General features: G+C 45.0%; 1 protein-coding gene across 8 annotated transcripts in view; it reads right to left on the reverse strand.

Annotated features, from left to right (window-relative positions):
• Positions 1 to 25,711, reverse strand: part of LOC144124442 (glycoprotein-N-acetylgalactosamine 3-beta-galactosyltransferase 1-like) — a 611,040-nt gene that overhangs the window by 369,071 nt on the left and 216,258 nt on the right. The gene's annotated exons all lie outside the window — the stretch shown is intronic.

Raw genomic sequence — 25,711 nt, forward strand, 5'->3', positions numbered from 1 at the left:
AGCATTACTTTGGAAGCGACTTTAGTACGGCTTCGGAGCGCTTCGTAGTTGATTTGGTTTTCGTCGACTTCGCGTTTCAGTGTGAATGCGAGGATGCTACGACGGCACCGCAGCAGGGCCCTTTTCTTGACAAGCCTGCATCTCTGGTAAGAATCACGGCGTCCAAAGCAACGATTTCGAGAAGTGCATTCGGGATGGTGCTGATGTTCTCCCTATGTCAACTACAAAACGCGCTGATGTTCGACAAGGTGATGGTTCGGGCTAGTGGGTATCCGTTATGATCCATAGCGCAGGAACGAAACAGGGGACAAACACAAATGCTAAACTTCCACTAAGGCTTTATTTGGTGCACACAGAATGTATACATGAAGAAAAGAACGATACCTGTCACATTAGACAAGATAATTTGTGAACAAAAGCTTAAAAAGCACATGCAACACATTTCGCCGGTTGGCATACTGCTCCGAGTCCAAAAATGCCATATCTTTGTCACCGACAATGACGGACTGCTGACGCAGCTTTCAGGTCCAGCTCTTTCGATTGCGGCAGCCTCGATAATTTCTCTTGTCAATCTATCCGCATTTCTGCCAATCACCTCGCATTCTTTAAAACCAGGCTTGCATTTATGAGCAAGACAGTGTCTTGCCAAATGCTGGAACCGCCATCCCTAACTTCCCTATGGTGCTCACTTAACCGCTCATTAAGGCATCTGCCTGGCTGCCCAATGTACGCCTTGCTGCATGAAAGCGGGATACTGTAGGTTATTTCCTCAGTGCACTGCACGAAAGGGTTCCTATGCCGAATCGTGCAACTATTCTGAAGCGTGCTGTCGGGCCAGGGGGCCTTGCAAATGCGGGACAATTTTTCTGGTGCAGACATATACACCTTCACTCCCACTTTTCGTGCTACCTTGTTGACGGAGTGTGACAGCTTGGCACCACCACTACCTTGCTGTCCCTTTCGCCATCAGTTTATAGTCTTCTTGGCCTTTTCCTGCTGATGCAAGCTCTCAGCGATCGAAACTAATAAGTGTCTCGGGAATTCTGCTGGTCTGAGGCGGTCCACCTGCTTATAAAAACTACTTTTCCTCAGGCATGCGCAGGACTTGCTTACTGCATCTGAAAAGCACGTCTTCACAACTCCTCGATTGACCAGCTTCGTATGCGCAGACGAAAAAGGTAATAGGGGCTTCTCAGTTCTATAGCCGAGGATATAGGGATCGCTACCCCAGCTGTTTTGGAGTTGAGAGTCTCCCTGAATACGTGAGCTAGGAAAACCCGGAATTGGACAGTCCCATCACTGTCGGAGAAGTGAGGACTGAACTCAACAGCCTAAGAGCCAATACGGCTACCGGGCCGGACAAAATCAACCACAGGATGTTCAGGAATCTTGGCGACGGTTCCATTCGGAATCTTACAACCTATATGCAAGAATGCTGGGACAAGCGAGAGATACCGCAAGCGTGGAAAGCTGCGAACCTGGTCTTCACTCCGAAGCCAGAGAAGCTCAGCTTTGAGCATCTTACACTCATTTGCATCACATCTTGTTGGAATATTGATGGAGCACGTAATTCACACTAGACTGAATAGATTCATGAAAGTTCAAAATTTTAGTCCTGATACCATGATAGCCTTCAGATCAAACCTATCGGCATGCGATGTCATGCTACAGCTGATGGAGCAGGGAATCGATTAAAAGACTGTTGATACTAGGGTCATTATTGGACTGAACGTCTCCAAAGCTTTTGATAGTGTCAAACACCTAGCCATACTTGAGAACTTTAGCGCGCTAAATGTTGGAGTAAAGACATATAACTACGTAAAGGACTTGCTCTCAAATTGGACTACCACCATCAGCCTGGGCGGACAATCACTCGAAAGCATTAGATTGGGGAATAGAGGGACGCCGCAAGGGTCCGTTCTCTCTCCAAACCTGTTTAATGTAGCGATGATTGGGCTTCCAGGGCAGCTGGGCGGAATCACAAATCTGCAGCGCACGTTAAAGATCCCCAGGAGGTCGAAATTATTCCGGAGCCCTCCACTACGGCGCCACTCTCTTCCTTTCTTTCACTCCCTCCTTTATCCCTTCCCTTACGGCGCGGTTCAGGTGTCCAACGATATATGAGACAGATACTGCGCCATTTCCTTTCCCCAAAAACCAATTATTAATTATTAATTAATCACACCATATAAGCGGACGATTTCACGCTGTCGGTGAGCAGGGGTAGCGATGTACAGATTGAAAGCACACTTCAGAGACCCATAGATGTAATAGAAAAATCGAGCCGATTGGGTTAAAATGCTCGGCAGAAAAATCAGAGGCTCTTTTTCTGTTATCTCTAAAAATGAAAAGGAACAGTCCCCCTTGCAAGGGTTGTGATAATGCTTTACGAGTGAATGGCAATGCCATCCCGACGGTAGACAGTATTCGAGTCCTAAGGCTGCGCATACAAGCAAATAATAATAATAATAATTGGTTTTGGGGGAAAGGAAATGGCGCAGTATATGTCTCATATATCGTTGGACACCTGAACAGCGCCGTAAGGGAAGGTGGAAAGGAGGGAGTGAAAGAAGAAAGGAAGTAAGAGGTGACGTAGTGGAGGGCTCCGGGATAATTTCGACCACCTGGAAATCTTTACCGTGCACTGACATCGCACACCACACGGGCGCCTTAGCGTTTTTCCTCCATAAAAACGTAGCCGCCGCGGTCGGGTTCGAGCCCGGGAACTCCGGATCAGTAGTCGAGCGCCCTAACCACTGAGCCACCGCGGCCGGTTACAAGCAAATGGCAAAAACACAGAAAATATCATGATACTTGAAGCGAGTACCAGCCAGACGTGTCGGCTACTCAAGCGCATTTCTAACAAGCATGCGGGGATGAAGGAGGCGAATCTTTTGAGATTGGTTCAGGCATTACGTCATAAGCCGAGTGCTATACGTTGCCCCCTATCTCAAACTGGCCAAGGCTGAAAAGGACAAAATTAAAATCATAATGAGAAAATGGATCAAAACAGCACTAGGTCTTCTTCCGAACACTTAGACGCTAAAACTTCTAAGGCTAGGTGTCTCCGACTCTCTGAATGAGCTCATAGAAGCCGCCACGGTGTCGCAGCGTCAAACGCTTCTAAAAACCACAACTGGAAGGAACCGAAGGGAAAACCGAACCGCTAGCGCGCCTACTTCGCAATGGGTCTAACTACGCAAACTGAACATCATTTTTTAAGGCGGAAGCCTTTAATGGCTCATCGTTGTCCGTCCACGAAATCTGTCACACTAAAGGTGTCAATAACGCAGTTCGGGTGTCCACCGAGATTTGTGAGACAGGGGTCATTCCCTTTCCTTAAAACCAATTTTCATTCCATTTTCCCTCCTTACATGCAACGAGCTTACCGAGCACTATAAATTACATAGAAGGATATTTGCACCCCCGATCGGTCTCTCTCCAATAATGAGGCGCGAATTTGGAGGCAGTTACAAGCTGGAAATCACACCTGCCAAGTCTGGGTCTAACTGACGCAGACCGGGGATGAAAAAGATGCAAAACGTAAAAATTGCTGTGAAAAGGGCACTTTTCATCACATAATTTGAGAATGCGCCGATTCCCCGGATGCCGGCTTAAACATCAACAGTAAAGAAGTCAGGGAAGTTACGCTGCGGAGCGAGAACCCCGCCTTGCAGTGAGGCCGTGAAGAAACAATGCAAAATGCAACTTCACTCAGCGAGCGCACTTTCAGCTGACTAACCACGATTCTAGAGAAATGCCACAATCAGCTAACTCGCGAGATAATAGAAGGAGCCATGATTTTAAATCTCAAGAGTGAATGCGTTAGTACGCCCTCTGTATTACTTTCACAGAACGAGATTGCATTCCTGTCTGGCTTTAATTTATTTTACCTTCCTTCACCCACCGTTCACAGTAGACATTCCATGCCTTGTCTTCCCCTTATAGTATAGAAATTTTAGCTTCTCAGTTGTCACTCCTTGTCATTTGCCTTGATATTCTATTGTATAGCTGTGTTCATTGTTGGCTGTCACTGCTTCCATGCTATGTTTTTTTGCAGTTTTTTTTGCCTTTACGGCAAGGTTGCGTCTCATCTTCTTTTCGCTTTTAATGACATGCTTGCTTGCAGGTGAATTTTGTGCATTTTTGATCTTTAACGCATTTTGCCATCTTCCTCGACTTTCGTATAGCCGTGTTTCCTTGTTGGTACATCGTGTTTGTTATGGGCTCCATGTTCTTGTGCTTATATATATTGCGTTTTGGCTCGTTCTGGTTTTCCTTTTAAGGGCGCGTTTTTCGTGTCGCGTTTTAGTTAGTACCTTAATTTCCGTTTTTTACGTGGAAAAGGAGAGGAGAAAAACTTCCTTCGCTTGTTTTTCACGCATCTGGGGTTGGCTTATCTGTTCGTCTGTGAAGTTCGGCTCCTTTGATCCCCCCGCCGCGGTGGCTCAGTGGTTAGTTAGGGCGCTCGACTACTGATCCGGACTTCCCGCGGGTTCTAACCCGACCGCGGCGGCTGCGTTTTTATGGGGGAAAAACGCTAAGGCGCCCGTGTGCTGTGCGATGTCAGTGCACGTTAAAGATCCCCAGGTGGTGGAAATTATTCCGGAGCCCTCCACTACGGCACCTAATTCTTCCTTTCTTCTTTCACTCCCTCCTTTATCCCTTCCCTTACGGCGCGGTTCAGGTGTCCAACGATATATAAGACAGATAGTGCGCCATTTCCTTTCCCCAAAAACCAATTATTATTATTATCCTTTGATCCTGCTGATTGGCACGTGCTTTAATTTCCCGGGTTTTTTCCTGGTGGGCGGTGGCTCCGAGGGTATGGACCTCCTGCATGTTTGTAAACAAACGAGGTGGCGCTGCAGTCGCTAGCGAGCTCGTGGTAGGCAAAAGGTCGGGGAGTGACGTCGCGGATAGTTGTTGAGCGTGGGTTTTCAAGGCTTGTTGGCGCGTTTACAGTTTCTGCGAATCAGAGCAATGGTCGATGCTTCCAACTTAGTAATTTGTTGAAGTACACAAGCTCGCGTTGGCCACGTGCGGCCTATAAAGAGAAATAGTTTGCCACTGTATTGTATATATGGTTAGTAGTAAACATGTAGACAGCGTTCCTGCCGTTTATGCGCTAGGCATTGAATAAAACAAGTTTTGACACTCTGCACCAGCCGGAATGATTTTACTTCGGGACAGTAGTGAGGGGAAGAGCTGGCGTTGTTTTATTATTTATTTATTTATTTATTTACAGAATACTGCAGGCCCTTCTGGGCCCTAGCAGGAGGGGCAATACAGTGCAACATGAATATACAAAAAACACTGAAAGAGAATTTAAAACACAAAGCAAAATAAGTTTGATGGCGTCAATCTTCTATTTTTTCAATGGAATCTATGTCACATAGTGCTGTTAAAGGTAAAGTATTCCATTCAGTTACGGTGCGAGGGAAGAAGGAGTATTTAAATAGGTTAGTTCTGGCGGTGAATGGAGTTAGTGAATCAGAGTGGCGATGTCTTGTTGGTCGTGGAGCGGAAAATGGCTTGACGTAGGGATCCGGGCACATTGACAACTTGTTATGTTTGAGAAGGAAAAGAAATTTTAATCTGAGAATTTTACGTCGTACCTGCAATGTTTGAATTCGGTGTGCTCGCATTATGGCAGTAGGTGAATCGGTTGAACGGTATTTTGAAAAGATGAATCGAATGGCCTTGCGCTGGATCATTTCAAGCGCTTGAATGTTAGTTTTAGTAAATGGGTCCCAGACAATGCAAGCGTATTCTAACTTGGGTCTGATTAATGACGAATAGGCTAAAAATCTCAAGTCTGCAGGAGCATGCTTCAATTTGTTCTTGAGGACACAAAGTTTACGAAAACCTGATGCACATACGTTACCTATATGTTTGTTCCAGCTTAGATTATTAGTTATCGTCACGCCAAGATATTTATATTCAGTTACCTCCGAAAGTGGAAATGATGGAAGAGCGTAAGGGTATAAAAGGCTGTTTTTTTTTGTTAATCTCATAAATACGGTTTTCTGAGCGTTAAGTTTCATGTCCCACTGGTTGCACCAATCCAGAATATTCTTTAGGTTTAAATTGAGTAATAGTTGGTCTTCGCGACAAGTAATTACATTAAACAAAACACAGTCATCTGCAAATAGCCGGATTTGAACGGGATGAGTAACTACTTTTACAATGTCATTCACATATATTAAAAATAACAGGGGACCGAGGACACTTCCTTGGGGAACACCAGAAGAGACAGGCAGGCTGTTTGAATAATGGTCGTCAATACTAACAAACTGCTGTCGGTTAGATAAGTAAGCTGAAACCCAGTTAACTATAAAGTTAGGAAGACCAACTTGTTTAAGCTTGTCAATTAATTTAGAATGGGAGACGAGGTCAAATGCTTTACTAAAATCCATAAAAATAATATCAGCCTGACCGGATTTATCAAGTACAGATGCAAAACTATGAACAACCGATGTTAGTTGAGTGACAGTAGAAAAGCCCTTCCTAAACCCGTGTTGAACGTTAGAAAGGATATTGTTATCGTCAAGAAAACCGATGATGTACTTGGCGATTATGTGTTCTAGTAATTTGCAACAGGTTGAAGTGAGAGAGATGGGACGATAATTTGATATCAGTGATGCGTCCCCTTTCTTTAGAACAGGAACAACACGTGCAGTTTTCCACTCTGAAGGAATCACAGCTGATGAAAGAGATGCGCAAAAAATAACAACCAGAAACTCGGAAAGCTTTTCGGCATACCGGCGCAAGAAAGCGTTTGGAATTTTATCAGGGCCTGGCGATGCTTTAGTTTTCAGGTTTAGCAGCAATTCAACAATGCCAGGTCTTGATATCGTAATAGAAGGCATAGTGGAGGGCGTTTCAAAAGAATAATGTTCACCACTTGCATTAGCAAAGACACTGTGGAAGCAGCGGTTAAATTGCGTAGCAATATCATTTTTATCTGTGAGAGGCTTGCCGTCGTGCATTATTCGGTCAATAGGTTTTTTCTTTTGACATAAGTGGTTCCAAAATTTTTCAGGTGAAGTTCGAATGAAATTAGGCAGTCTGTATTCAAAGTAATGTCGTTTAGCGGACCTCACAGCTGCATTAAGGGATATTTGAAAAGACTGAATAATGAAACGACTGGCGCCTCCACGCTTCAAACGTTTCACTTTTCTTTTCAATTGCAGGACTTCACGTGTGATCCAGGGAGAAGCTTTGCGAGACTTTATTATTTTATTAGGGACGAAGTTCTCAAGGCAGTGAGTGCACAGTGTTTTAAATTTATTCCATAGCTCATCAGCATTGCTGCCTCGGAAACTGCTGAGGCAAAAATCTAAATAATCCAACACGCTCTCATCTTTCGCACGCGAGAAGTCCTTTACAGAGCACACTTTGGCCACAGGCTTTTTGCAAACAATATGGACAGGGAAGGAACAATATACCAAATCATGATAGGAAATTCCTTGCTCAATTGAAACATGGTAGTCACTAATAGATCGGCTTACAAAGATAAGGTCAAGTAGAGAAGAAGTACAACCGTGTACACGTGTTGGCTGCCTCACTACTTGCTGCAAGTCATGTCTCAACATAATATTAAATATGTGCTCTTCATGAGCAGCATGATCGGGATTGAGAAAGGGCTTGTCCCAGTTAATTGATGGAAGGTTTAAATCACCAATTAATAAGATTCTGTCATGATGAAAATCATTCATGAAATCAGACAGTTCACGTAGAAACTGCGGAGGGGAATTGGGAGCTCTGTAAACTACAATTACTAGAAAGGACCGCCCAAAACAAGAAAGTTTTAACGCGAGGCTTTCATGCCTTTCAATTTGAGTTAGGAAAGAAGTGTCGATGCCATGTTTTACGAGTACGGCAACACCGCCTCCTCTGGTAGATCTGTCCCGACGGAACACCCGGTAAAGGGGAGGGAAAACATCTTCATCATCAATTCCTTCGTGCAGCCAAGTCTCTGTGATTACAACAATGTGTGGCTGATACCCTAGAATTATGGATTCAAGATGATCGCTTTTATTTACCACGCTGCGCGCATTTATGTTTAGAAGCCTGAGTTCCTTGATAAGCGGTGATGCGAGTCACTCTTTACTCTGCTCATTTCGTATCTTGATTCTGCAATTGTTGGCCTCATCCCACGCAAAAATCTGCCCGTCCATTTTTAGTTTATCATGCACCAGAATAGGCTTCTTGCCTTGATCCCTATCGATTTTTGTACTGTCCCATAAGAGTTTCCTTATTCTGAGCGTGTCACGCGAATAGTCATTTTGTACCGAATATTTGGTTCCTTTGAGCTTGCGTACATTCCGCATTACTTCTTGTTTTTCATTAAAGTCCTGGAAGAACAATATGACGGGTCGCTTTTTTCCAGCTTTGCCAATACGGTGGATTCTGGCGACTGAGTTGCATGTCACACCAAGCTTCTCTTGAAAAACCTCAGAAATAACTTTCTCCCTAAGGACAGATTCTGTTTCATCGCTGGCTTCATCTACCCCAAACACAACTAAGTTGGAACGCCTACTTCTGTCCTCCAAGTCAATAATTTTTTCGCGTAGGAAGGTGACTGTTCTTTCCAGGTTTTCTACACGGGTTGATTGGTCTTTTAATAGATCGAGCTGTTGGGTGAATTCGCAGAACATTTTTTCCATCTTCGCGTTATGCGTCCTTAATGCTGCCATTTCGTCTGTCAATTTTTGCTGTCCCAGAATCAGTTGCTTCAACATCTCTTGCGCGCTCATACTGTCAGAGTTTGTCTCGGGGCCAGGATTCAGTTCGACGTCACCACACAACATCAACTCGCACATTAGATATACATCACATGCGATACGGATGCACTGCTGGGGGCAAGGCAGAACCAGGATACCACGACAATCACTTTTAAATGTACAATAATAGGCACCAACCTGGGTTAGACACAGGAAGGGTGCGTAAGGCCACATGCCGCTGCCTGGTCTGCCGAGCCCAGTGATGTGAAATTCTTGCGGTCGGCTATTTAAAGGGATGTCCGGTGAGGCCACATGCTGATGCGGCGGCGCTGTAGGCGTGACGCACGTTGCCAGATTCATGACGTCATCAGGCTCTTGATGAAAGTTGTGCTGATAGTCCGCTCCGGCATGACCAAGCAGGAATACCTGGGTTAGACAGAGGAAGGGTGCGTAAGGCCACATGCCGCTGCCTGGTCTGCCGAGCCCAGTGATGTGAAATTCTTGCGGTCGGCTATTTAAAGGGATGTCCGGTGAGGTCACATGCTGATGCGGCGGCGCTGTAGGCGTGACGCACGTTGCCAGATTCATGACGTCATCAGGCTCTTGATGAAAGTTGTGCTGATAGTCCGCTCCGGCATGACCAAGCAGGAATACCTGGGTTAGACAGAGGAAGGGTGCGTAAGGCCACATGCCGCTGCCTGGTCTGCCGGAGCTCTCATCGTCTGCTGACATACGTACGTGTCGCGCTGTGCGAAAAGTGGGGACAGCGTCGTGTCCCTCATCTCCTGTCTCGCTTAGCGCTGTTTTTAGCCGCATGACCACGCACCAGCCAGGCCGACTTGTCCTCTTATTAAGCTGGTCGATTTGGTGAAATTTTTTTATTTCTAGAATTATTTTCTTTCCTAGCCCTGAAGTCTAGTTTCGTGACGAAAAATTATAGCAAATTATTGAGTACAAATTTATAAATTACGCTTTTTAGAAGTGTGGTCGTCAAAAATTGTGAGGTAATTTCTTTGATTTCAGTGCCGCATTTCTTTGACCAAAGCGAAAGCGAAGATGCCATAAACGAGGGAATAAACTTTAAGGTTCGTTTTGTGACCTCTCACATTTTCTGCGACTGGATCACTCACCTTCGTAATTCGCATGAAAATCAAATGATTCCATTTGTCGCAAACTATTCCTGAGACGTTGAGGAGCGTAATAAATCTCTCGATTTTTTCCCTACACGTGCAGTACTGTGTTAGTTATTTCTTGTAAGAAACGTTTTCATGTAACTATGCATGCATAAGTACTGATCATATAGAAAAAGAACTAATCGCGTCATCGTATTGAACAGGGCTTTATGTACATGCTGGCATAAAAAAACCGCACTATCTACTAAATTATTTGAGACCTTGGGGGGACTTGACGACGGTGTTAATTATAATTACCCAGAACTGCACCAGGTATAGCTATAAACAAAGGGAATTAGTGAAACTAGCGTAGGAATTTCATATTTGCACCAAGTTTAGTTACATATCGCATGCATGAATAACGAAAACACTTTTCATTGCCGCGTCCCCTCTCAATCTCGCCACGTGTCTGTTAGTAGCACGCCTTCGGCTGCTTCTTTCCAAACAAGCTTCGCGATCATGTACTACCTCATTAAACATGACACATGCATGATGCAATGTAAAAGCATATGGCGTTTAGCACACTTAAGGTACGCTATTCTTAGCACACCAACGCGACCACGCAAGATTGACACAACTTACCAGACTTCTTTCTACTCGAATGAAATAATTACGTCGTCATATCAAGAAACAGTTTCAAGTAAATATTGAATGTCATAAAACCCGCCATTAAAACATGGTGTGCTATTAACAAAAAAACGCATTACTTGGGGGCGAGTGAACCTGTCGGCGCCCCGTGCACTCCGGCTCAAAGTGATAAGTACGTGTGCAGCTGCATATGTCTTTTTTTTTTTCCTTGAGCAATTATCAGCCTACTATCCTGAAGTTCAGGTGAATGAACGCAGTAACTTGCAAGTTATTAAGTGCATTGAGTGGCAGTGCCTATCGACTCCCAGACTTCGCGCTTTACTACCGTGGCCCAATGCCTGTTAGCCAGTTTCCGAATGCGGCATTTATGCGCGAGAAACCTATCGAGGCTAATTTAATATTTTTTATGCTACTACGCGGCTCCAGCAGTGACGCAGCTGGTAAATACATTTTGCTTCTGCAGTGCACAGGCTTGAAGCAGCCGCCGGTATCTGCGGCAGCTGCAGTAGACACGGGCAAGCGGAACCTGTTTTGCCTACCATGCGAAAGTCGCTGCTAACATCAGCGCCACCGCATCTTCGTGACGTCGCGGGGTGAAGGAGGTCCATATATGTAAGGGTTCGGCGTTTTTCCAAAATAAAGTTGCAGTTCAGCGCCCGTTCGTCTTTGTCCTGTGTTCCTTCGTCCGCGTCTTCCTGCGCTGGTAAACATGAACAACCAACTAGCCCGCCAGTTGGCACCGCGCTTTCGCCTCACCGCACTCTACAAAGTGCCCCCCTGAATTTTTTCTTCACGCAGCTGATTTCCATTGCAGCGCTTGTACTGACCGTCGGCTGCACGCTGAAAATGCGTTGCAGTTTAGTTGACCACATAAACTGATGCATTGCTCATTTTACACAATAAATTCTTGCCGTTATTGAATTCTACCACTTTTCGCTATAATTTGCGCAATGATGCCCATTTTCAGTTGACGCATACAAAAATTACACTCTTCTCCATGTATGTGCTCGTTGTAGTGAAACTTTAGCTAGTGCTTCTGCCAGGGACAGCACAGTAACGTGTCGAAAGGGAAATGACTGCGCAAAGGTAAAGCACAACAGAACAACACACCCCATTCCGGGCCAGAGCCCCAGAGCAGCTTGGGTTACATACCAAGGAAAGGCAGGGGCAGCAAAGAGTCAGGGGCGAAAAGACATTGGGAAGTTCGCGGACCGCATGAAGCCAAAGCTAGCGCAGGTCAAGGCATTTCAGACAGAAATGAATGGCACAGGGCAGTCCTTTTCCTGCTGTAAGATGAAAATCAAGTAGCCTTGGTGTCACTTTTGCAGCAGTGCCCAGTCAGCATTATTTTTAAAGCATATTTTTCTTTTGCACGTTCATACTTTAAACTTTGAAATTACACAAAAGGACGAGGACAGGAGATGAATAACCGTATACCGGGCGACAATACGGGCGCAGTTTCCTGGGTCCTGTCCTGGTCCTTTTGGGCAGCAGTTGCTAACCTTGCTCGGAGATGAACCTGCGAGAGCGTTCTGCTTGACGCATACGCATTGTCCATGCTTCACTGGTGTGAAGGGCTGAATACGTGACATCATCTGGGCTGCGCGAACTCATTAGTCATATCTTTGTAACTTGAAAAGTGTGCGAATGCGACGGGCGTCACCGAATGGACACATGTGCAGGCATGCCTGTCATAAAACAAGTTGAAATCAAGAAAGAGAAATGCAAGGGTATCTGCAGTTGTAAGCGAATTATGCAAATGCACAAATATCAAGCGCTTCGCACTCACGAGCTCCTTCCTCCGATGGCAGCGTGGAATAAGCGACAGTTTGAAAAACAACCGTAGAAGAGAGCTGTTGTCGCAACAGGCGACACGCACTTGGCGGAAGAAGCGGGCTTCGTGAATGCGTCGTTAGGGGTTGCTCTGCTTTTACGGGCGTCGATGGCGGTTTTCCAGCACCAAACCAGCTGCGCGGCGGGGAGCCATTATTGTGTGTCCCGTATAAGTCGACATTTTAGCGGAGAAGCAAACGCGCGCAGCCTGATGGACGACAATTTGCGGAGCGCGATGAATTGCGTGCAGCTACGCTCGGGGACCCGAAATCGGACGCGCCTCCAATAAGCCGCAGGCTTCGCTCCGAAGCGCGCATCTTCCCAGCACTCGGCTACTTTTACCGCTGCAATCTACGGAGTGTCGTTTCCCTGAAAGGTGGTGCTTTTTAAGGTGGCGGTCAGAAAACGCTGGCAGATTTTTTCATCCGGCGGAAGAGAGTTTTAACACCGGCATATGGTAAACGTGGCTAGACAAGCGTGGCAACGCGTTCCGTATCTGCCGCACCACTCTGATAAAATCCGACTTCTTCAATACTTTTGACCATAAAGCTTTCCGCTAATAAAGGAGCAGCCGCTACGCGAGCCCTTAGGCTTCATCGAAGCGGCACCTCCGCAGAGTTCGCGTATGCGATTTTGGCCATTATGGCGAGCAAATTTACAGGCTTTAGAGAAATAGCCATCGAGTGTACTTTTAGAAAAAAAAGCAGTAAAAACGCACTAAGTGCAGCAAGGTTACTAACTCTTACTGCATTTTACTACTTTTTTATTAAATATTTAGTACCCTTTTCATGGTAGTTAATATAAGTCGGCCCTTCCGACATTTTAAATACTACCTAAGCTCACTGTAACAGTTAGTACCTGGTTAGTAGCAATTCCTTTAACCACAAATAAAAGTCATACAAGATAGTTGACTCAAACTGTTGAGTAAAAATCAAATGGTTTATAATTAAACATTTGTGCAGCATCGTGCGCTTCGGTACACCGCCCTTTTTCTACAATCATACATTCACAATTAAGGCTAGTATCTTATCTCAACTGGTAAGCGTCACTAGTGTTGTCACTGAGGTAGCCTGGTCGCTCCGGACAAGGGACGAGGAAGATCGGAGACGTGGCTACAAGAAAAACAAGGAAAACTTTATACGAGTATTTAGATTATGTACACGTTCACAGCAACTGATAGTGTGTCTCAGTAAAAGAGTGTCGGTGAGGAGGCGACCTGAGGAAGGGAAACTTTCGGGAGAAAAACCCAGCCGAGAAAGAAGATGGAGAGAGGAGTGCTGTCAATGAATGGCAGGATTGGGCAAGCTGGAAAAGCCAGCAAATGAGCGTCGTTAATTGACACCACCCCAAGGCGGCGCCCAAGACGAAGTCCCTGTGATTCGACAAAAAAAAGGGGGCGGGGAGGCGACGGGAGACGTTATTAAAAGCGCCTCGACACAATCGTCCATTCCCTGAGCCTCTTCTGAGCGTTTGGTTTGTATGTGGCCCATGTTGTAAATATGTACATACAGTTTCTCTCCCCGTTCTGCGGCCCCCGTTCCTTCCTGTGCCGGCACAGCGGCGATGTTCCTCTGCCCGATGTCTGCATGGTGAGGCACGCTACTAGCACGGCGGGTCGTATCAACTCGTGGCCAGCGGTGGGACGGAAGATGAGATGTAACAATGGCCCCGTAACTGCGAGAGAGATTTGATGCAAGACCGAAAAAGATTTACCCGTGCAACGCGTACAATTTCCGTACAATACCCACCTGCCCGTGAATGTCACGTCTACGTGTTTTACGATGTTTTACGCGCTCTGACGCGCTCCGAGAAAAAAGTTGGAGTGGCTCCGAGATCAGTTCACGTGACAGAGCCACTTCCGCCATTTCGCGAAAGCGGTACAAGACGTCGGCGTCCCCTGCGCGTAGGCAGAAGCAAGTGTAGGCTTTTGACACAGTTGAAGCGTCCTTGCTGCCTCGTTTTTTGCGGGTGCGCGCTGTGTGAGGCGAAATGCCCAAGAGGCGCCGGATAACTACGCTCGGAACGCGGTCTGTGTTGCTGTCGCATGACAACTGCCATTCCAGCAGCAGCTCAGACGAGGACGACAGTGCTATCTACAAAGCGATGTTCGAAAAATGAGCATCCCGTGGGATGGAGAGCCAGCCGGGGTAGCGATCGATACAGGCTAAGCGGCGACCGCGACCACGTGCGCCTACGCTGTTTTCTATTGTGCTATTGTTTTCTATTGTACTGTGCTGTTTTCTATTGGGGCGATTACCCTATCGTCTTTCTTAAATGACTCAGCTATAACTGATGAAATGTAGTTTACAGCGTCATCTCCCTCTACACATTTTCCCTCCGCATCGTGAATCTATCCCTGCTTTCTGTGATTCGCTTTACTCAGCCAGCTTACATGGTTCCAGAATTTTCTTGGCACCCCTTTAGTTGCATCGCGGACTTCAGCCAGCCAGCGATCAGAGGACTGCTTTATTTTTAGCCTCGACGAAGACCTGCACTTGGTGTTTCTTTTGTCGGTAAGATGCCCATTTTCGGCCTATTTCCTCTTCAGATCTTGAAGCCAACCGTCGTTGTTCGGTGGCTTCCATAATTTCCTTATTCCACCTATTTCGTGGTTTCCACTTTCCTCTCCAGCGGCTTACTCCTTTTACTTGTTTTATTTTTGTACCAATGAGGAGTTCTGACTTATTATAATCCCACTTTTCGATCGGGCGTTCCTCTATTGCTTCCTCTATGCCGGCCGCTATTAGCACTGTTTGTTCATCCTTTAATTTTGCGTTCTCTTTTTGACTTCTCTGAATTCCTCTTTTGATCAGGGCTCCCTGCTGTACACTAATAGGCTTATGATCACTTCCGAGGCTGTACTTCCCCTCTTCGTCTATTTCCATTATTGCGAGCTTGCTATACATCCCCCGCGAGATTAAGCAGTAATCAATGGTCGTTTGCCTGTTACGGGATTCCCACGTGATTTGTCCTTCACACTTAGTTTCTCTATTTAGATTAACCGGTTGTGTCGCTCACAAAAGCCTAGCATCAACTTCCCTTTACAATCTGTGTATCCATAAAGATCCTCGATGTGGCTATCCATGTCACCCAGTAGAACAATATCGGCACCGTCTACAAACTGCTTTACATCGTCATTAATAAAACACTTAACTAGATCCTTGTTTCCTTGTCTGCATTTTGTCCCCTGTTCTTAAATAAACTACTCCTAGCCGTGTCCTTTTACCGGCAATTGTACCCGATACCCAGACATGTTGTTTGCAAGTTGATTTTATTCTTTTCCAGTTGGTTCCTTGATTTTTCCGCATACCTACCCCTTCTCTCTTCTCCTCCGTTGTTGTTTTCTTGTTTTGTTCCCAGACGTAGGTCATCAATGAACGGTGGATCTTCTAGATCCCTGAGATCTGTCCCGCATTTCACGTACACACCTACTTCTTCGTCCTTTAAATGATGTTCTATTTCTAGCCACATCGCTCTCTTTCTTCGGCCCTGCATGTTTATGTGCTTGATCCTGGTGTTAAATTTCTTTTTAGTAATTCGTACTCCGAGCTGGACAACAGCGCCTCCCAGCGCTCCCGATTTTCACTGCGTATATCTCATACGCAGCGCAAATCGGTAGGACTGATGCTTGGGCGAGTTGGTATGCCATGTTCAAGAAGAACAGCGCGAAAAGACAAGGACCACAGGAAGATACACAAAGACAAGCGCTGAGTTGAAAGTCAGCGCTTGTCTTTGTGTATCTTCCTGTGGTCCTTGTCTTTTCGCGCTGTTCTTCTTGAACATGGCAAATCGGTAATAGCCCTTATTCTCACATGACATGATATGCAGTGGGTGTTTGGTTTCACCGGGGACACGAAAAATTTTAAAATAAATGAATAAGTTCGGGAAGGTGTTCGTTTGCAATCGTCTCCAGACCTCCTCTTTAGTTAGTGCTCTGAGTGGTGGGGATATATCCCCCTACTTTATCGTAGAAATTCCAGTCTGTCCTTGAAGAGCCAGTTTCGGAATAAGCCCACTCCAGACCGCAGCGTAATTTTATACTACCGAGGCTGCCTCTCCCACCATTCCGCCCCGCGCTGCCCTGGGACGACCAGATGGTAACGTGGTCCGCGTAGATGGAGTGGCGTACGTCATTCACGGAACCGAGCCTCAGGGAAGGGGGGGGGGGGGGGGGGCATGATGGCGACGATAGAGAGCAGTGAGAGAGAACCACTCTATAAGACATGCTTTGGGTTCCCAACTTGATGAGTCTGAAGTTCAGTTAGGTTAAGTTTAGTCTATGGGAGTTTAACGTCGCATAGCGACTAAGGTTGGCCAGATAAAAATCTAGGTCATTTCAATTTATGCACGCGGTCACCGATCATACTTCAGGATAAAGCGATTTAAAATCCACTATCGGTCATATCGGAGAAAGCAGGGACAATTAGCGAAAAACGCCTGCCCCATACGCGATGTTAACGTCACAGCTGGTTATTTATTTATTTATTTAGTTATTTATTTATTTATTTATTTATTTATTTATTTATTTACGATACTGCTAGCCCAAGAAGGGGCCGTGTCAAGGTGGGAAATACATCAGTAAACATCGAGATAGTACTCAGCTGACAAAAAACTGCAACGCTTGACAAAGATACTGCACATGAAATACTATACATGAACGGAAGTGCAAAGCATTCAAATAGATTAAACGACAAGGAACAGACTTCACATACCAAGTTCAATCAACGCCTGAAATTCATGCACGTCGTCCACTTGAACCCACACACTGTCAAGGCCGTTCCACTCAACTACCGAGCGGAGCAGCCGCGGTGGCTGGGTGGTTATCGCACTCGGCTGCTGACCCGAAAAACACGGGTTCGATCCCGGCCGCGACGGTCGAATTTCCATGGAGGCGAAATTCTAGAGGACCGTGTACTGTGCGTTGTCAGTGCACGTTAAAGAACCCCAGGTGGTCGGAATTTCCGGAGCCCTTCCCTACGGCGTCCCTCATAGCCTGAGTCGCTTTGGGACGTTAAACCTCAATAAACCATCAACTACCGAGCCTGGAGAAAATGTTTATTTGGAACCATTTTCTTGTTTCTTTCAAGAGCGTGGAGAGAATGTGCATTTGAAACCATTTTCTTGTTTGTTTCAAAAGGCAGCAAAGTAAAAGGATTTCTCCGCCTCCTACTTAGTATAGCCAGAAGAAAATGTGGCATATTCATGTGCGTTGCCTTCTAGTTTACCTTTCACAACTTTGAAGAGGAAACGCAAGCGCGCAATCTTATTTCTGTCAGATGATGCCCTCAAGCCTGCTCTCTTCCCGAGTTCAGTAGCAGGCGCAAGACCGTACTGGTTAAAGGTAAACCTGATGACTTTGTTTCGCACTTCCTCATTTTAATGACATTGACAGAAGCAAATGGATCCCATATTATATAGAAGAGGCAAAACGAGAGACTTGTATGCTAGAAGCTTAACATCCTTTGGCGACTTACGAAGACATCGCTTCAAATAATGTAGTTTTGTCATGGCGCTATTAGCAATGCGAGTAATGTGACTGTCCGAATGCAGACCATTAGCCATGCGAAGACCTCGATACTTGTATTGAGAGACACGGACAAGCTTCCTTCTTCGGAAATGACAAAAATCAATGGACGTTTCTTATTAGTTCTGGTCAAAACAACGCATTCAAAACAATTCACACACATCTGCCACGTACTGCACCATTTCAATAGGCGATTAAGATCGACATTCAGCTCCACTTAATATTCATGTTGATTTATAACGGAGGACAGTACATACTCGTGAGCATACAACCGGAGTTTTGCTCTACAACCATCAACAATTTCATCTATATAAAGCCATATAGTAAATGTCCCAGTACGGAACCCTGAGGTACACACCTGAAACAAAGAGTAAGTATTTAGAAGGAAGTTCTTTATAAACAACATATTCTTGTCGAGACGTCAGGTATGGTTAAAGCCAAATAGAAAGCAAATTATTTTTAGTATTCCGCTAAGCTTAATGAGTAGTTTGGAGGGCGAAATCTTGTCAAATGCCTTGGCTAAGTGCGAGAACAATGTGTCTATTTGACTTTGGTCATTTAGAGCAGAGGAAAATAGTGAACTGCATCAACAATTTGGGTCACGGACGAGAAGCCGCGCCTAAGCTATGCTGACCTGATGAAAGAATAGAATGATCATCAATAAATAAAGTTATATGTTCAGTAATTTACAGCAAAAACAGGTTAGAACTATTGGCCGATCATTTGAAATAAGTTGTATGTTTCTACTTCTAGATAATGACTTTACTTGAGACAGTTTCCAGTCATGTGGCAACGTACCAGACGACAGGCATGCATTGAAAATGACCTACAGAAATCTAGACGACCATTCTGCATGCCTCTTAAAAAAGGCATTGGACATTTTATGTGGGCCAGGGAATTTACTCTGATATGAATTCAATAGAACATTAACTACGCCCCGGTCAGTTATTTCCACAACGTCAATGGTAGGGAGGCTTTCAAATGCGGCAAAATGAGGTGTCCACGGGTTATCGCGTGTGAAGACCCGTTTGAAATTATCGTTCAATGCGTCTGAGAATGCTATACCCTCAGAAGTTAAGCGATTGTTTATCGCGAACGTACCAGTAGGAGGTGTTTTGGGCGACATGGATCTCCAGACCTAGATAAGTGAACATTGTAAAATTCGTTCCTCACTTTGTGAATTTTGTTCTTTAGCTTCGTGGAAAAGAGCCCGACCTCATCACGTAGGCTTCGAGCGTTGCGCTGCCCAAGCCCATTTCTTCCCCCTAATTTCGACTAGGATGTCATTAACCCGCGTTTATTCCCTCACCCACTCTTCCCGCTTTCGGTCTCTTAACGCTACACCTATCATTTCCTTTCCCATGGCTCGCTGCGTTGTCCTTAACTTAAGCTTAACTCTTTTCGTTAGACTCCACGTTTCTGCCCCATAGGTGAGTACCGGCAAGGCGCAGCTGTTGTACACTTTTCTCTTGAGGGATATTGGTAAACTGACATTCATGATCTTAGAGAACCTGTCATATGCACTCCATCCCATTCCTATCCTTCTAGTTGTTTTCCCTCTCATGATCCGGATCAGCTGTCACTACCTGCCCTAAGTAGACGTATTCCTTCACCCCTTCCAGCACCTCGCAGCCAATGGTGAACTGCTTTTCCCTTGCTAAACTCTTGAACATCACAGTGATTTCCTGCATGTTAATATTTAGACCCACCTTTCTGCGCTGCCTTTCTGACTCATATATCATACTTTGCAGTTCATCTTCTGTGTGACTTGGCAAGGAAATGTCATGAGCGAATTGCAGATTATTTAGGTATTCTCCATTAACTCTTCCCAAATGTTCCAAATTCAGGCCTCGGAGTACGTCCTGTAAACAGGTGGCGAATAACATTGGCGTGTTCGCGTGTCCCTGCCTGACACATTTCCTTATTTCAATTTTACTGCTGACTTTACGCAGGACTATGGTAGCTGTGCAGTCGTTATAGACATCCTCCAGTATTTTTACATAAGGCCCTTCTACACCCTGGTTCCACAAAGCCTGCAGGACTGCTGCAGTTTCCACTGAGTAGAAGGCTTTCTCGCAATCGAAGAAGGCTATCAACAAGTAGGTTGACGAAAGAGGATAGACAACCTAAAAATACAGTTTTCAACCTGTCTGGCGAAGACAGGCGTCGTTACTTCGATGACAGTTAGTATTGGTGTAATAACTAACCTGGACGAGAAGCCTGCCTGCAGGACAGCTGCTCACTGAAGGGCCAGTCCGTCATCGCTGGGAATAACTAGACCGAGCAGTGTGACGTCACTCTGAACGTGGCGTGGCAACTGTCGCTGACGGCATACACGTCGGTGTCTGGAAATCGGTGACGTCGCCGGTCTGGAAGAATTTTCCAGTCGGCATCGAGTGGATCAGCATACGATGTGGAAGTGTGTCGGGCGAGAAACAACTGCACGAGAAAAGTCTTTCCAGGCCGGGCGATGTCATCGGTGCTTCCTACAGAGTTACCCCACTGCATAAACAACCAGTTGAAGAGAGAAGATAGTACTTGCCATACGTTTATTTTATGGAAACGGCCAGTAGCTGTTTGTACAGGGCTGTGTGAATAACACTATATACTGGATCAAAGACGTCGGCAACGACGCATTCCGGCGGACACTTGGCGCTCCCGCGAATGCTGCACTATTATCGTGAGGCATGCGTCAGCGAGTACACTGGACATTTGTTAAAGAAGGAAGAAAAGAAAGCGAGCAGTGGATTCAATACCCACAGGGTGAGTGTGGCGGGAAGAAGCGACGGCTGCTGGTCGGTGCGGCATTTGAGAATCTCGCAGTGCCCCGTCGACTCGAATGACATGTGAACCGAATATCGTTCAAAAATTTAAGCTGTTGGACGAGCTGGTTTGTTTCAATGTTTGCAGGACACAAGAATGAACAAGAAGGCCTCGGTTGCTGAATCTATGCTGACCTGGAACTGAAGGACAAATGTGCAGGAATTTCTTGTTCCGACTTAAAAGCATCAAATTTCGCACATACCGAGCAAAACTATAAGAAAGGTAGGTGTTGAGGTGGTTTTCAGTGCCCCAAAGCGCTTATTAAGTATTGGCAAGCGTGTGAACAAGCCTGAAAAAGAGCAGTATTTGAACCACACGCAACCAGCAGCCCTGTGTTCAGCGCTCAGAGCCAGATGTGTATTCTGTTCCTCTGTCTTGTGGTAAAAAGTACATTTATCAGACCGGTCGCTGCTTAAATGAGGGACTGAAAGAACACAACTACAATGCAGGTGTTCAAAAGGCGTGCGCCATCTCGGTATTCGCTGTAGGGATTGCAAAGTTCTCGAATCAGGCTGCGTACCAGACTTCGAAAAACCGTTGCTATAGGAAGACACGTTGATAAGCTTACACGTGAGATTATGGAAGCTGCCAGGATGCAAAGGACGAACGATCAGTTCGCAATCATGCCTTCCATTTTATTGTCACAAAAAGAAGCAGCCTTTCTCTCAACACACTCTAGATTTTAGCAACATCCATTAGCACGCTAGTTGTTTCTCAATTGTAGTTTTTGCGCCTGTTAGTCGATCATCGCCGTTTTAACCTGTGCTGTTGGCGCGTTACTTGTTGGGCTTTCATCCTTTGACCGCCATGGCTGCCTGTCATGTTTTTTACCCGATCATGGCCGTTTTTAATTTTTTTGGCATGCTCTTTGTTGGGATTTTATCATTTTTAGTGTTCTTATTGTTACCCGTCATTTCATTGCGGTTTTTAGCATTTGTAATTTTTAGGCGTATCCATTGTTTCATCTTTCTCGAAATAAAAAAATTGAATGTGCCGTTGTGCGATCCCCAAATTGATCATTTGATGCTCTTTGGGTGTTTTTTCCCTTGGCACTGATTCATTCTTGATTGTTCGTTGAAGAAAAAGTTTTCCAAGTTCGTTGCTCTTTGTGAGAGTGGTGGTTGATCTGGAGCTATCACCTGAGCTGCAGTTTTATCCCTTTTCAGAGCTTCACCTTGTTAAGACCACTGTGGTCGTCACTTGGTTGTTTGTTCCCAGCAATCATTTTGCCTTGGTCACGTGGACTGACATGTCTCTCTTGGATGCGGGTTCGCATTTTTTCGAAATAAAAGTTGTTAGTTCAGCGCTCCGTCCTGTCTACCTCCTGTGTTCCGTTCATTCTTGCGCTGTTACCCAGCAATTCTGGACAACAGCATTTTTGAGCGGGCAACCGTTTATGAACGCAATCTTTTCATATAATGTAACATTTCACTATAACAATAAATATATCCGCAGATCACACGACTGCAGCCTTGTATTTTTTTTTCTATTCACGTTTTTGCTATCGTTAAAAGCATTCCTTATTTGTTTTTGTACGGCAGTCTTAAAGTCCGATGCGATCGATGGAAACACTTTAAAAGAAAGCTTTTGCTACGTATCATAATAATGTATCATTCATTACCTTCAGTACTAATTTCCATGAAAGTGTATTCATATTTTTCAAATTTCAAAATTTTAGCCTGGGAATTCTGGACATGAGTTCAAAAACTTGGTCTAGCAACACAGTCGAATACAGAATATACCGAGAGGTTAGACGGAGGCATCTCTTCCGCTGAGGCATTTGAAGCGCCCATGTATTACGGGAATGTTGTCCAACTCGAAGCGGTCTCTTTTTCTCAGACTGGGGCGGAAAAGCAAGCAGCGGACGGACGGACGGAGTGAGGGACGGGCGGGACTTACGTCACCCTCCTTCTTTTGAGCAACCCATCTTCCTTCTCGATGATAATTGCTCGGATACTGCGGTCCTTACCGAGTCATGGCTTATCGCAGGTATTCAGGACAGCGAACTTCTCGAGGCTAGTAAAGCGTTTCGCGTCTGCAGACTTGACAGAGCTGGCCGAGGAGGAGGTGGTGTGCTGATCCTCGTTAAATCAACGGTAGTCTCACACTTCGTGCCCGTCCGTTGTAGCCTTGAACTAGTATGTATTAACCTGTCCCTTACGTTTAGCAACACCTTGCTTATCGCCTGCTACCGTCCGCCAGATTTAAATTGTTCTTTTGTTGATGAGCTGTATTCCGTCCTTCTGCACCTCCAATCCCGCTTTCCACGAGCGAACTTGGTCCTATGCGGAGAATTTAATTATCCGTATATTGACTTTATCTTCTCGTCAGTCGAAAAAATTTATTGACTTAATTCTTACTTTCAGTCTGTTTCAGTCTGTTAGAACTCCAACCCGTGGCACCAACATCCTTGATCTAGTGTTTGTCTCAACGCCTGAGTTATGTCAGTCTCTCTCGTATAATAGTCGCCTTAGTGATCACAATCTATTATTTTTCAATTTGGCTATTTCCATTCCCATCCGTAAGCCATCTTTAAAATATGTTCACGACTATACCTAAGCCGACTATGCGCAAATTAACCTTGAACTGGAAGCGTTTCTTTATCAATTTAGTGAAACTGCTCACACCCGAACAATTAAAAGTAATTGGTTATTTTACAAGCAAAAAATACTTTCACTCATGAAAACTTATGTCCCGCTTATCTGCATTCGCGGGAGATGCTGATAAGCACTGGTTTTCTAACGGCCTTCGACGGTTGTTAAGGAAAAAAAAGCGACTTTTCCGAGCTGTCAAAAATTCTGCCTGTTTCCAAATGGGACAAGTACTTTGAATGCCTCCGGGCTTACACAAATCTTTTGAAGCACTGCAAAAAAAAATTTTTCCATAAAGACGTGCATAACATCATTCGGAATAACCCTAAGAAGTTTTGGAATATCGTGTTGCCAAACCGTAACTCGCCTCTATATATCATCTTGCACGACCAAGATGGTTCGCACGTCTCCACGCAGACCGCTGCCCAGACGTCATGAAGACCTCAATGTACCTAGCTATCCCAGCCGTAATTTCAGCCAGATGCTTCCAATTTCCATTTCAGTCGAAGGCATAGCTAAACTGATTGATAACTTGAAGCCGTCAAGCGCTCCCGGGCCGGACGACATAACTACCAAGATTCTAAAAGGTACAAGAGATATTTCACGCCAGATATTACAAATCATTTTAGTCAATCATTTTCAAGTTCTGCAATCCCAAATGACTGGGCATTAGGTAAAGTTGTCCCGATTTTCAAGGCTGGTGACCGTTCTGAACCATCGAACCATCGACCAATTTCATTAGGATGTATTGCTTGTAAAATGCTGGAACACATCATATACTCACAAGTCTGCTCTCACCTGGGAAGGAATTCCTTCTTTTTTTACCAATCAACATGGTTTCCGCTCTGGATCGTCGTGTGATACTCAGCTTTTCAAGTTTACTACCGACCTTCACCTGAACTTAGATTCATCATTTCAAACTGATATCATCTACCTGGATTTCTCTAAAGCCTTTGGCCGGGTTCCACACCAATGTCTTATCGCTGAACTCTCCTCTCTCTCCCTAGATCCCTTAATACTGTCATGGATTTCTTCTTTCTTCTATGACCACACCCCGTTTACTGTTGTCGGCAATCACCGCTCCAAAACCTCCAAAGTTATTTCAGGCGTACCCCAAGGCTCTGTCCTTGGACCACTCTTATCTTTAGTGTTTATCAACGACCTTCCTGCAAATATGTCCTCCACAATTCGCCTTTTCGCTGACTATTGCGTTCTTTATCGTCGCATAACTGCCGCCTCTGACCAGACTCCTTAAGAAAGACCTCGATATGATAGAAACCTGGTGCACCACCTGGCTGATGAATCTAAACATATCCAAATGCAAGAGCGTGCAAATATCCCGAAAGCATTCCACCTTTAACTATTCATACTCGTTAAACTCCACTGCCATTTCACGTGTTGAATCGTACCGATACTTGGGTGTTGTTATCACCGACAAACTCAACTGGTGTAAACACACCATGAAATTAGTGGCAGAGACATCCAAAACACTTGGTTTCATTAAGCGTTCCCTTTCTTTATCCCCCAGTTTCATAAGAAAACTCGCCTACGAGGTGTACGTTAGACCTAAACTTGAATATGCAAGCGGAATAAGGAGTCCTCACCAGCAATATCTTACTGAATCACTTGAAAGCATCTAGAATCGGGCGGCTCGCTCCATCTGTTCCAAATATGGTAGATGGGTTAGCGTTAGTGCCATTAAATCGTCCATTAACCTTGAGTCATTAGCTCATCGAAGAAAGATTTCACGGCTGTGCCTATTTTAAAATCTATATTATAATTGCCATGACCTGAGAACCTTCCTTTTAGTGCCACCTGTACGAACATCACGGCGTCTTTTCAATTCTATGAGCATGCAACGCATAACCGGTTCGACAAACGCATTTAATAAGTCTTTCTTACCCTTGGCCATTGAAGAAATCAAACTCGATTCCTCAACCAATAGTGCATGAACGTGACAACTCTAAATTCAGGCAGCTAATATCAGCTCCTTTTGCCAAATAATCTTCTTATCAGTAAACATTTCCAGGTTTACTCCTATATCAAACGTTAATTTTGCTTTGTAGCTGTTCCCTAAGCCCATGTATATGTCATATTTTCTGCTTTGTCTTGTATGTCTTTTTCTATGTTTGTAATAATTGTGCATGTAAACCTTTGTATTGATTTGTAAACATATGCTGAAATCAATCGCATGGGTGTTATTTTCGTCTTTTTTTTTTGTTTGCCCTTTCAATAACCATGGTTTCACAAGAATGTATAACGTTATTTGCCTCTCCTTTTTTATTTAGCTTTATATGACCACGTGAATACCTTACTTGTTACCCCCCCCCCTTATGTAATGCCCAACCCAGGGCCCTTAGGGGATAATAAATGATGATGATGATGATTAGCTTTCTGCCCACTTCTACCGCAGACTGACTCGCATGGTCATTATTTTCTCTAAACCCTACG

The sequence above is a fragment of the Amblyomma americanum genome, chromosome 3, assembly GCF_052857255.1.
Source record: "Amblyomma americanum isolate KBUSLIRL-KWMA chromosome 3, ASM5285725v1, whole genome shotgun sequence".
Classification (NCBI taxonomy): Eukaryota; Metazoa; Arthropoda; class Arachnida; order Ixodida; family Ixodidae; genus Amblyomma; species Amblyomma americanum.